The following is a 14,258-nucleotide window of genomic DNA, read 5'->3' as shown; positions in this document are numbered from 1 at the left end:
GAAGAGATTTTATTTTTAAACGTGTGAATAAATTGAGTTATCGCGAAGGAACACATTTTTTAAGACGATATGTTGATCGTGCGACGCTTACTTAGATATGTGCGAAGCTGCTCATACCAGTGAGCAGCTCCGAACCGATCAGCTCACTAAAGGGAATCGATTCAATGTATCAGCTCATCAGCTCATTTAGCTTGAACTGAAGGTTTGTTTTTAGCGCCGTTTTTCTTACTCCGTTTTTCTTTCATATGCATGATCGAAATCATTGATGCACAAAGAACAATGCTATCCGAACTAAGTTGTCTGCGAATTATTATTATGTCATATTTGAGAATATCTGCAAAAGTGGCATACTGGAATATGCCTTAGCCTACTGAGTGAGAGGTAAGATTTCTTATTGACAATGGCTCATTCAATCTGTTAAAGAAGGATAGATGCACATTTTGAAGAACATACAAGAGCTCATGCACACATTTCTTCTCATTTATAACTCTCTTCAAGAGCCGAAGATCCGTTCAGCTCGTAGTTTGTTTCCACCTTACCAGCAGGGATGCCAGGTCATTTATTCAAAAATCTGTGATCAGTCCAAACACCTGTCTGTGTAAAATCTGTGCACGTTTCCCCGTTTCCATAATACCTGATCGGAATCATTTTGGTAAGCAAAAAAAAGGTCTCACTATTTCCTACCGCTCTGTAATTTTTGGTGCTAAACTGAGATCAATTTTAAAAATATGTGATCGATTTCAGAATCTGTGTAAATCTGTGACTATTTTCAGAATTCTGTGAAAATCTGTGCCATTTTTTAAATCTGTGCAAAAGGTTGAAAATCTGTGAAACACAAATTAATCTGTGAACCTGGCATCCCTGCTTACCAGTGCGGTGAACTGATGAGCTGCGGTTCTTTCAAAAATAGCTGTTAGCTTTCAGCTCACTTCAAAGATTCGATTCACTGGAATAGCTCAGTAGCGAAATGCCCATCTCTACGCTCACTGCAAAAATGAGCAGACGCGTGACGCCCTCCGTTTCTTAACCATTCATGGTTTCAGTATGGCCATAGTGAAAATGAGTCACACGAATAGTACTCAGGATATTCTCATTGGAAAATAAATTGGATTATGAATTATTGAAATAAGTTGCATATTTCGCTTTAATACATGGTTTCCTAGGTAAAAATAGGTAAAATGATGTACAACTTTTCCAGAAAAGAATAAACCTATGCATTACCTTCTACAAAATTATGGGATTTTATATTTTCTACAACTATATAGAACAAAGTAAAGATTAAAAAATAACTTGAAACAAGTTATGATTAGAAAACTAGTTTTAAGGGGGTTGTCATAATTCAATAACTAAAACTAACTTTGAAAAGGCCTAAAAAAAGTTCCATCGAGTTCCACTTAGATTTTTTTTACAGTATTGGGCATACCTTCTTCTATAAATTTTGTAAAAATCAGCTGCATAAAGTTGCGTATTTCGCTTCGGTGTAAGGTTTTATCACAGGTAAAAAGCCTGTTTTAATCCACCTAGTGGTGTAATGATGCCTTTCTCATGTATAATATTGTGGTATTCCATTCAAAATTTATCTCTTCGATTTTTGAAACAAACCAAGAGATTGTTTGTGCATTAACTATTATAACATACAGAATAAAACAATGCTTTGATTGCGTGAGTCATCCACATTTCCACAATCCAAAGTCGGTTCGTACGGCCACCAACTAACATGACACACAAATTCTTCTAGTACGCACTCTAAATTACGATTTAAAGGTTTGTTGTCCGAAAATATTTCAAGTGACGGTGTACAATATTGAACACACTTTACCCTATAATTCCGGAACCGGAAGTCGGATCCGGATGAAATTCAGGAATTCCGTATGGGACCACGAGACCTTTCATTTAAATCTAAGTTTGTGGAAATCGGTCAAACCATCGCTGAGAAAAGTGAGTGAGATCTATTTTGGTATATATGACCACTATTTCCGGTACTTCCGGAACCGGATACCGGGAACCAGGATAGCCGGAATCGGTTTTTTTAGTTGCCTACTGATAATGACTTTCGATTTGTGTGGTTTTGAGACCAGTTTAGAATTTTTTTTACGTTTTTTGTTTCGCCGGTTTAAGTGACGGTGTACAATATTGAACACACTTTACCCTATAATTCCGGAACCGGAAGTCGGATCCGGATGAAATTCAGGAATTCTGTATGGGACCACGAGACCTTTCGTTTGAATCCAAGTTTGTCAAAATCGGTTCAGCCATCTCCGAGAAAACCTAGTGAGATTATATGACACATACACACACACACACACATACATGCACACACACACAGACATTGCTCAGCTCGATGAACTGAGTCAAATGGTATATGACATGGTATATGACAATTTTCACTAGTCGGTTTTTCAAGTGATTGCATAACCTTTCTATATGAGAAAGGCAAAAAGTTAAAATGTTGTATAACTTTGCCAGGAAACAACAAAACCTTCAACAAAAATATGGGATTTTTTATTTTCTTCAATTATTCCAAAGAAAGTACGCATAAAAAATAACTCGAAACAAGTTATGAATAAAAAACTGATGTTAAGGTAGCGCTTCGCCGTGGTCAGGTCGAAGCGAGACAACTCACTGCTTCCTCTTGCTTTGTCGCCGAAATTTCACCCTAAATTGCAAATTTCTCCAATACTAACCCGATTCACGAAAAATCAAAAACATACAATTGTAGGTAAATGATTTTACTATGCATTTGGCGAAAAATATCAGTTAGAAAGCTTTTCTTTCGCGAGATTTCGTGCGAGTTTTGTTAAACATTTTGTTTTATTTTTTACTTTTCTCGCTATAAACAACTCCCATATGTAGGGGTGTGCTACGTTTTCAACAAAGCGTCAAAGCTAGTAACAATGAAAATCATTACTGATTTCTCGTTCTATTGAAACATGAATAGTAATTATTTTACAAAGTAGTAACACTTACTTACATTTTCTACTCATCTATATTCAACGTTTACGCAGAGAGAACGGAAAACGAAAACAAAAGAAATGTTGTTAGCGTCTACCACATGTGGCATTTTGCACACCCCAATGCATGCGTTGACATTGTGTGCATGCGAAAGAATAAGGAAAAACTCATTTATTTTTATAACTCGCACGAAATCTTTCGATAAAAACGTTTATCAGGCACAATTTATATACGAATCGATAGAAAAATTAATTATCTAGAATCGTATGTTCTTGGAATTTCCGTTTTCTTTCCCGTTTTCTCACAATTTTGGGTAAAGTGCGTGAAACCCCGGGATAGGCAGCGAACTCCCGTGACCACGGCGAAGCGCTACCTTAAGGGAGTTGCCATAAAATTGCTTTGTATATCCGAAACGGTGCGACCTACACTTTTGATATATTTGACAAAGTAAATTATTTTCAATAGTCCTAAAACTTTGTAGAAGAAAAAAATTGTCTATCTTTTAGGAAAAAAAAGTTATGGTTATATTTTTTGTCAAAGCAGGCCATGAACAATTAGGGATAGAATCAAATTACGCAGTATATATTTGTAAATAATTTCTTAAAAGCAACTATATGCATTAAAAGAACGGTTTGACAGCTACTGATTTATGTCCACGTTTTTATTGATTCGAACCACAGTGCGGCGGACCAATTCTCACTAGCTTAGGTTCAAATGGAAGGTCTTATAATTGCATAGAATCGCATCGAATTTCATCCGGATATGTCTTCCAGCTCCAGAATTACAGGCTAATGAGTATGTATGTACCGAACGTGGCTGATAAAAGCAAACTGCGTCGTGATGGATGGCGAGATTTTCATCAAAGAGAAAACCAAGCATTTGCTGAGACAGGAGTCGTCCTTTAACGGTTGGCTTTTTTGAGAAAGCCAGATAGAAAAGTAGGTAAAATGAAGTAGATAAAGTGGGAGCGTGTATTGCTGTGGGTTAGTCGATGCCTTTCACGCAGCCCACCTGGGGTCGATCCCCAACCCCGCACATAGGGTCAGAAAGCTTTTCTGACCCGAAGAGGCGAATGACCTTAAGGTTAAAACCTCTATAATTTAAAAAAAAGTAGATAAAGTAGGAAAGTATTGAGATAGCTAACCCGTGAACGTATAATTTAGATCAAGAATTTTGGGTTTGACAGGTCATCTGTGGGTGCAGTCAAAATAGATGAGCCTGTCATGTGTCAGGGGTAAGATGTGGACATTCGGCTATGGAGTACATACAATCAGAACAATGAAATAGAAATTTTCGGCAACTATTTTTGTGTTTTCATTTATTTATTTGAATACAGTTACAGTAATAATATATATGTTATCACGCAAAAAAAATAGTATGAAAAGCTAATCGCCGAGCCAACAGCGTTTATCCGAACAATTTGAGCCACTCCGTCGATTGTAATGATATTAAAGTCATAATCCCCATATTTCCGGACGATAGCCCCACTACCCGATCAGATGCACATAACAAAAGCATAACACAAGTGTATCAACAGTGGATATGTATAACAATTTGTGTTATTTTGCGATATTTAACGAATGAAAGAAGTTGAAAGTTAAAACTTATGTTTTATTTTCATTTGCAAGACTCATGATAAAGTTCATTAATTGAAAAAATGAGTTCTTCCGTAGCTTTATATCGAAATATAATGATCAGAATTTCAAAAAAACTAAAAGAAGAAATCATATCACTAAATAAATTATTCATTTAATAGAAAAAATCATTCAACAATTTTGGATTGAAACGACGCTAAAAGTTCGCTGGGATATAGTTTTTCTGTGTTAAATTTGCTATCTAATTTTGTTCAACTTTTGTTAGAAATTTCTGCTTTCGGACTTCTGTAGTCATAACAAATTCAATAATAATTGTGATACAAACGTTTCAAAATCTGTTACAATTTTGTTCCCGCTAGAGTCTTTTTTGTTATGATTTTTGTTATTTTAACAGCTTACTAGCCAAAAATATTTCAAAATTTGTTACAAAATATTTCTGAAATAAATTACTCCAGTTGTTATGATTCTGTTTTTACCATCTGATCGGGTAAAACCTAAACCAGTACGACGAGCACCTCACCTCCATACATTAAAATCAACTATGAAATATGAGCGAACCGTGACTTGAAAACTATAAAATACGATCTAGTGGACCGGTGCCACATCGGATGATAACAAAATTGAGAACGTGAGAAAAATACCTTTATGGGAACCGAGAACGTCCCTCCCGTATGTGTTTATCGCAGAGCATCGTCGTACCGCCAGGGAAGATATCGCCCCAAGAACATCCAGCTCGTTAATGCCAACCTAGCGAAGTGACTGAAACTGAATATCTATCCGTGTTATCCACCGTACGGGAAACTGTTTCTGTAAGCTTTACGGAAACGGATGGTTTATGATTTTATTTGAAGAGTAAAACTAACACAGGTCAAAACGTCGTTTGGTCTTTATTCCGTGGTCTGTTTTCAGCACAAACAGCCAACAGTCAACATCCAACAGCATGTATTATCATCACACTGGAGGTGCCTGAAGCTGACTTGCAGCTTATCTGCTTTCCAAACAAATTTTTCGGAAATACTCTGGAATGTGTTATGTGAAAATGCTATTTTATCGGGCTCTTTCCTATGCAAGGTTCTGAAGGATCGGAATGTGTCTAGACATTATGCTGTTCAATGCTAGACAAGTTGCGCTATCTTCACTATATTTTTTGATTAAAATTGAATATTTGCTCAGAGGTAACACAATCCAAAAAAACAAAAATAAAAAAGAGCAATAAACCTACACGCCACAACAAATTAATTACTTTTAAGCGTTGGGTAGTCCAGGCCAAATTTGTTCCGGTCAAGCTAGTGACCGAAAAAAAATTCAGTTAAACATCAAACATCGGTCCCTGATAGATGTGTTGTGGCTGTGGCTGGTGGTGACTCCATGCTCCCGGTGTGTGGTCATCCGTTTATCTCCGGTCAGTATTTGCGATTATTCGTGAAAGCTAATTTTCCAATTAAAATTCTCTGCCGGACACGCAGGCATCCAACCTCGCACACATCCAAGCAGGCAGGCAATGCAATTGCATTTTCCATGGCGGTTCCGACGATAAATTAATTTCTCGGTGTACCTGTTTTTCGTCGAAACCCGATTGGTGCCGTTCACCTCTTTGCCCTGTTCCACTGGAACTTCTACTTCGGCTGAAATCATGAGCTAATTGAATTTTGATAGAAGAGCGGTGGCCTATAGGCGTAAAAAGGGGAGCAAGTAGGAAGATCCACAGACTAGTGAACACCGTACTTTTGAACGTTATAAAACCAACCCAAATTGGTTTTTAGAAAGTTTAAAGCGAAAATACTAAAATTAAGAATTTATTTTGGGATATACATCTGGAAAATAATTTGAATTTTAACTGAAGTAGCGATCAGGATCACTCAAATTGCAACCGTAAACATTTTCCTATGAATATATAAATTTGTTAAAATCGATTTGGCCATCTAAGTAAGGTAAAAAAAAGTAAGGTAGATGAACAATTCCAGTAGTAGACGAAAAAGTGACAAAATTAGAATCGACCTTCTCCGATTTGAATGAAACTTTGCACATGGCTTCAGTATGGCAAACCATAGGTTTTGAACCGATGCAAAGGTCAATCCGACTCACGACTGATTTTTGAAAAGAGCGTATGTATTTTTTGCATTTCACGAAAATTGCCTTTTTCGAATCCTTGTAACTCGGAAACCGTTCGTCGTACAAAAATGACGTCCAGGAAGAAGTTGTAGGGAATCAATAGGGCACTCTAAAAAAATAGACACTGAGAAAAAATTGATTTTTTTCTCAATAATTTCAAAATTATTAAAAAAAATTAAATTAAAAAGAAATCAGGGTTTCGATTTTGTTTGATATTTATATTTTAAAGCTCTTATTAAAACCTACAGATTGATGGCTATCCCATCCGTGCCTTTTGAAACATGAAGAAGTTACAGCTAAAACAGTTTACGGGTGCATGCAAATGATCAAGTTCTTCTCGTTGTAATTCGGAAACCGTTCGTTGATTCCTGCGATGCCCTTGTTAAAGAGTTCAATGTTGTGTGCTCTTGAATACTCCGCCTCGACTGATGCTTCAGAAGATGCTGAGTTGATTGAAGCTGCTGAAGGTACTTCCTCTAAATCGTGGTTGGTTGTGGTTCCGTTGTTGACTACCCTTCTGTTTCCGACGTATGACTTTTCTTATAGGCCCGCCTACGACAGCGATCACAAATGCATAACGTGGTATTCAATTCAACCTTGCGCTTTTGATCTTCTAATTTTCCAATTATGGTTTCTGTTAATTGGAAAAAATTTCCGGAACAGACAAAACCAGGAAAAGGTTTACAACACTTTGGGAAAACCATATTGTAGTATTGTAACTATTTCGAAAGAGATTTGTTATAAACTGATATCTGTTCCACGATGCATAGCTATTTATATGTAAAACAGGTAGAATTTAGGTAAGCAATTCGCCGGTACGTACGTTGGTTGTAAACAGTAAGTAGTCAACTAGCACACCTCTTTAATTCTACATGTGTTTTTTTCGTTTTGACGTAGTTACGTTAGTTCTACTGTCAAAATGATTATCTTTCAACGAGAACTTGAAATTTCGAATATATCTGTAAATTGTCTTAGCTGTAACTTCTTCATTTTTCAAAAGGCACGGCTGGGATAGCCATCAATCTGTAGGTTTTAATAAGAGCTTTAAAATAAAAATTATCAAAAAATTCGAAACCCTGTTTTTTTAATTTAATTTTTTTGGTTCATTTTGAAATTAATTTTAATTCATTTTGAAATCAATTTTTTTTCAGAGTATATTTTTTAGAGTGTCCTATTGATTCCCTGCATCTTCTTCCTAGACGCAATTTTTGTACGATGAACGGTTTCCGAATTACAACGAGAAAAACTTGATTATTTGCATGCACCCGTAAACTGTTTTAGCTGTAACTTCTTCATTTTTCAAAAGGCATGGATGGGATAGCCATCAATCTGTAGGTTTTAATAAAAGCTTTAAAATAAAAATTATCAAAAAAAATAAAACTCTGATTTTTTTTAATTAACTTTTTCGGATTATTTTGTAATTATTGAGAAAAAAATCAAATTTTTTTTCAGTGTATATTTTTTGAGAATGTCCAATCGATTCCCTACAGCTTCTTCCTGAACGCCATTTTTTTACAATTAATGATTTCCGAGTTACAACGATTTTAAAAAGGCAATTTTTGTGAAATGCAAATATACATACGCCCTTTTTAAAAATTAGTCTGTGTTTCATTTTGGAGTATTTAAACACTATTTTCTTTGCTTCCGGAATCGGACATTGGGAACCAGGCCAGCCGGAGTTAGTTCGAAATACCGTCTACTAACAATGACTAATAGTTGGAATAATTTCGAGCCTAGTTTAGAATTGATTTTAACAAATCTTGATTTAAAATCAAGCTCATATTGTCTCAAAATTGATGTGTAATTTAATCCGGATCTGACTTCCGGTTCCGCAATTACAGGGCGCTGAGTGTCAAAGCTTTCAAACCGTCAAATAAAATGATGATACAAGGCCAGTACGCACCGGTACGAGGTGGCACGGAAGAAGGAAACAAAATTCGCCTTTACAAACAATACACACAGCGGACTTTGTTCAATTAAACGAAAACCAACACCTAAGCTGATTACTTACTCACTTTCCTCAGATGGAGCGTGACCGATTTTCACAAACTTAGGTTCAAATTAAAGGTCTTATGATCCCATGCGAAGCTATAGAAGTTCATCCGAGTACAACTTTCGATTCCGGAATTATTGGGCGAGGAGTATTAAAAAATGTGTAGCGTTACTTTAAGCGCCGAATCCAAAAACTGCTGAGTGTTTGACACATGCACAATGCTGCACTCCTGTTACTTCTATAAATAAAATTCATGCTAAATAGCGTGTAATTTGGTTCAATCTAAACAGTGCAGTGTTGTCAACCAGCTGGAACTCGAACCGATTTTCGTCGCTATAATCACTATTTGGAATGTGGAAAAAAATACTGAACTACCTACGGGCATCGAAAATATTACAATCATTATTTCTCAGTCATTCAGTAATAGCCGTTCAACCGAGAAGGTTGTGTATAGAAGCGTACAGTTTAATAACGCTGGTTGGTTTACACGCGTTAAATACGACAACGGTTGAACTACAGGTAGAGACCTGTTGGCAGCAGCCGTTAAAACGTATAGTCGTGCTGCATAAGAGAGCCCTAGTGCTGGGCCAAGCTGGTGAAGGAAACAACAAAGGGCGTTTCCCAAACTCTACCCAGGCCGCAATATACAGCCACAAGTGCTGAGCAGGAGAGTGCAAAGGCACATCGAAGAGGAAGAGTGCAAAGGCACATAGAAGCAGGAGAGTGCAAAGGCACACCGGTGCGAAGGCACTTCGGTGCAGAAGCATATCGGTGCGGAGCACTAGGAAGAAGGAGACAAGACAACTCGGTCTTTCCACTGCCATACAACACGCAGGTATACACCGGTGACCTGCGCTGGTTACAGCTGGCGAAGACGAAAGCAAATCGGAATTCGAGTGGTGCTGGATGTCAGGTAGCAGTAGCATCACATCATATTCTATCGCTACAGTGAGCTTCAGCATTGTATCAACGTCCAGATACATCCAACAAGAACATCTAGAGCAACGAGGATCTACACGGCAGTGCAACGGAGATAGACAACAATTTCAAGGTAGAAGTTTTTTCTTTTCCTTTTGATTGAGTACTGTGTAGTGTTGGTTTCAAATTTTATTTTAAAGTTTAGTTAAAAATTTTAATGTAATGGATGAATCCATGGACGTAAATCCTAGCATGAATCCGATACCCCCACGAACGAAAAAATATCAGGAGAGCTCTTCTGGGCCTTGGATAGTCTTTTTTAGACGTATATCAAAGCCATTAAACATTTTTCAAATTAATAAAGGTTTGACATCACGATACTCTTCAAGCAAAGAGATCATAAAAGTAAATAACAATAAAATTCGTGTTGTGGTAAATAATTTGAAACACGCGAATGATATTGTCTCTTCGGAACATTTCAATAAAGAGTATAAAGTTTACATACCCTCCAAAGATGTCGAAATTGACGGTGTTGTTACCGAAGCGAGTCTTTCGGTAGATGATTTACTCAAGCATGGTGTTGGTCGTTTCAAGAACTCTATGCTTGAGGGTGTGAAAATACTGGAGTGCAAACAACTGTACTCAGTAGTTCATGAAGAGGAAAAAAAAGTTTATCGCCCATCAGACTCGTTTCGAGTGACATTTGTCGGGTCTGCGTTGCCGTCCCATGTCTATGTCGATAAAATTCGCCTCCCTGTTCGGCTTTTTGTTCCAAATGTAATGAATTGTACGAACTGCAAAAAATTCGGCCACACAGCTACTTACTGTAGTAATAAACCAAAATGTATTAAGTGTGAAGGACCTCATAAAGATAATGATTGCAACAAGGAAATTGAAAAATGTATTTATTGTGGGGAAAGTCCTCATGAGGATATTTCAGTATGCACTGCATTTAAAGTGCACAAAGACAAAATTAAGCTTTCTTTAAAAGCACGGTCTAAGCGCACATATGCAGAAATGCTTAAAACGGTCATTGATGTCCCCCCTTTGGAAACCGAAAACGGGTTTTCAAATCTAGAGGAACCAGAGGACTCTGACTCTGACGAAAATAGTGAAGGTAATTCGTTTATCACTACCCAAGGGTCAGTTAAGAGAAAGAAGTCTTCCTCCAAATTACCAAAAAAGACACCTAAAATTTCATCTTCAAAATAGATCCCCGTGTTAAACAAAAAAAGTCAAAACCAAAGACTGTGCCTCCTGGTTTGTTAAATTCACAAACCAATCCAGGATCTAGTACAGAAAAAGATAATAATCCAGTGGGCTCCATTTCACAGCCACCAACAGGATTACTGAAGTTTTCGGAAATTGTTGAATGGATTTTCTCAGCATTCAATATATCTGAACCCTTAAAGACCCTCATAATGGCATTCCTTCCAATAGCTAGAACCTTTTTGAAGCAGTTATCAGCTCAATGGCCAATTGTCTCAGGTTTTGTATCTTTTGATGGATAATTTATCACCCGTCGCAAATGATACAATCACTTTCCTGCAGTGGAATTGTCGAAGCATCATGCCAAAACTTGATTCATTTAAAATATTATTGCATAGTCAAAAATGTGATGTATTTGCTTTATGCGAAACATGGCTTACTTCAAACATAGCTTTAAATTTTAATGATTTTAACATTATACGTCTCGATAGAGACTCTCCGTATGGTGGAGTGCTTTTGGGAATTAAGAAATGCTATTCCTTTTATAGATTAAACATCCCTTCAACTTCTAGTATAGAAGTTGTTGCTTGCCAAATAAACATTAAAGGCAAAGATATTTGCATAGCTTCGGTTTATATTCCTCCAAAAGCACAAGTTGGACAGCAACAGCTTAATGAAATGGTTGAAGCCCTTCCTGCACCACGATTGATTCTGGGGGATTTAAATTCGCACGGTATTATGTGGGGTTCCGTTTACAATGATAGCAGATCATCTTTAATACAAAACATTTGTGACAATTTTAGCATGACGGTATTAAATATGGGTAGCATGACACGGATCCCAAGACCTCCGGCACGCCCAAGTGCATTAGATCTATCTCTTTGCTCAACATCAATTCGACTAGATTGCACCTGGAAAATACTGCCTGATTTACACGGTAGCGATCATTTACCAATCATCATCTCAATTAGCAGTAGCAATTGCATTGCTACTTCCGCTAGTATTCCATATGATTTGACAAAAAATATCGACTGGATTAAATACCAAAGTAGTATCTCTAGTATTTTGAATTCAATGGAAGAGCTCCCTCCACTTGAAGAATATGACTTCCTCATTTGTTCGATTCTGGAGGCAGCAGAACAATCCCAAACTAAACGCTTTCCTGGGCCAACGACTAACAGAAGGCCTCCCAACCCCTGGTGGGACAAAGAGTGCTCAGAGGCTAAACTCGCAAAACAAAATGCTTGCAAGACGTTTCTAAAACGGGGAGGAGGAACTCCTCAGAATTTTGAAAAACTTATGGTTTTAGAAACCAAGTACAAGAGCATACTTCGAGCCAAAAAATGTAGCTATTGGAGACATTTTGTCGAAGGTTTGTCAAGAGATACCTCAATGAGCACTCTTTGGAACACGGCCAGACGAATGAGGAATCGTAACGTGGGCAATGAGAGTGATGAATACTCGAACCGATGGATATTTGACTTTGCTAGGAAAGTTTGCCCAGATTCTGTTCCTACGCAGAGCATTATACGGGAATCTCCTCCAAATAATGGTTTTATTAATAACCCATTTTCAATGATGGAATTTTCTATAGCACTCTTGTCTTGTAACAATAACGCTCCAGGGTTGGACAGAATTAAATTCAACTTGGTGAAGAATCTGCCCAACCTCGCAAAAAGACGTTTGTTGGAATTGTTCAACAAGTTTCTTGAGCAAAATATTGTTCCACCTGACTGGAGACAAGTGAAAGTTATCGCCATTCAAAAACCGGGGAAACCAGCTTCCAATCACAACTCATATAGACCCATTGCGATGTTGTCCTGCATCAGAAAATTGTTCGAAAAAATTATTCTACGACGTCTCGACACTTGGGTCGAGACGAACGGTTTGTTGTCAGATACTCAGTTTGGCTTCCGTAGAAATAAAGGGACGAATGATTGCCTTGCATTACTTTCGTCTGACATCCAAATTGCCTTCGCTCAAAAGCAACAAATGGCATCTGTATTTTTAGACATTAAAGGAGCATTTGATTCAGTTTCCATTGATGTTCTTTCAGACAAGCTTCACCAAAATGGACTCCCAGCGGTTATAAATAATTATTTGCACAACCTTTTGTCAGAGAAACACATGCATTTTTCACATGGCGATGTGGCAACACTCAGAAATAGTTACATGGGTCTCCCGCAAGGCTCATGCCTCAGTCCGCTCCTCTATAATTTTTACGTAAATGACATTGACAGCTGTCTAGTAACCCCATGTACACTAAGACAATTGGCAGATGACGGCGTGGTTTCAGTTACTGGACCCAAAGCTATTGATCTGCATAAACCATTGCAAGATACCTTAGATAACTTGTCCGATTGGGCTGTTCATCTTGGTATCGAATTCTCTGCGGAGAAAACAGAGTTAGTCGTCTTTTCAAGAAAGCATGATCCCGCGCAGCTTCAGCTCCATATGATGGGAAGAATGATCCAACAGGTTTTAACTTTTAAATACCTCGGGGTGTGGTTCGATTCCAAATGCACGTGGGGAGGACACATTAGGTTTCTGATAACAAAATGCCAACAAAGAGTAAATTTTCTTCGAACAATAACAGGATCTTGGTGGGGTGCTCATCCGGAAGATCTAATAAAATTGTATCAGACAACGATACTTTCAGTGATGGAATATGGATGCGTTTGCTTTCGTTCCGCTGCAAACTCTCATATTATCAAACTGGAGCGAATTCAGTATCGTTGTTTGCGAATTGCTTTAGGGTGCATGCATTCGACACATACAATGAGTCTTGAAGTTCTGGCGGGAGTTCTTCCATTAAAAGATCGATTTTGGGAGCTTTCATCACGCCTGCTAATAAGATGTGAGGTGCTGAATCCCATGGTAATTAATAATTTCGAACGACTAGTCGAGCTTCGATCTCAAACAAAATTCATGACAGTATATTTTAACCATATGTCACAGGAAATCAACCCTTCAAGATATATTCCTATCCGTGTCAGCCTCCTAAATGTCCCTGACTCAACTTTATTTTTCGATACATCCATGCAGCGCGAAGTGCGTGGAATCCCGGATCATCTACGTTCGACGGAAATCCCAAAAATATTTTCAAGTAAGTTCAGGCATATTGACTCTGAGAAAATGTTTTACACGGACGGATCGCGAATTGAAGAAGCGACAGGGTTTGGTATGTTCAACAATAATGTTTCGGCCTCATTCAGGCTTCAAGAACCTGCATCTGTTTATATAGCAGAGCTAGCAGCAGTTCATTATAGTTTGAGTGTAATCGTCACATTAATTCCAAACCATTATTTCCTCTTCACAGATAGTCTGAGTGCAATTGAAGCCATTCGCTCAAACATGACTGGCAAGACTGAACCGTTTTTCCTGGGCAAAATAAAACAGTGCCTGAACGACATATTGAACAATAATTATCTAATCACTATAGTCTGGGTCCCGGCTCATTGCTCCATTCCTGGCAATGA

Source organism: Malaya genurostris, chromosome 2, assembly GCF_030247185.1.
Source record: "Malaya genurostris strain Urasoe2022 chromosome 2, Malgen_1.1, whole genome shotgun sequence".
Taxonomy (NCBI): domain Eukaryota; kingdom Metazoa; phylum Arthropoda; class Insecta; order Diptera; family Culicidae; genus Malaya; species Malaya genurostris.
Note: the sequence above shows the minus strand (reverse complement) of the source record.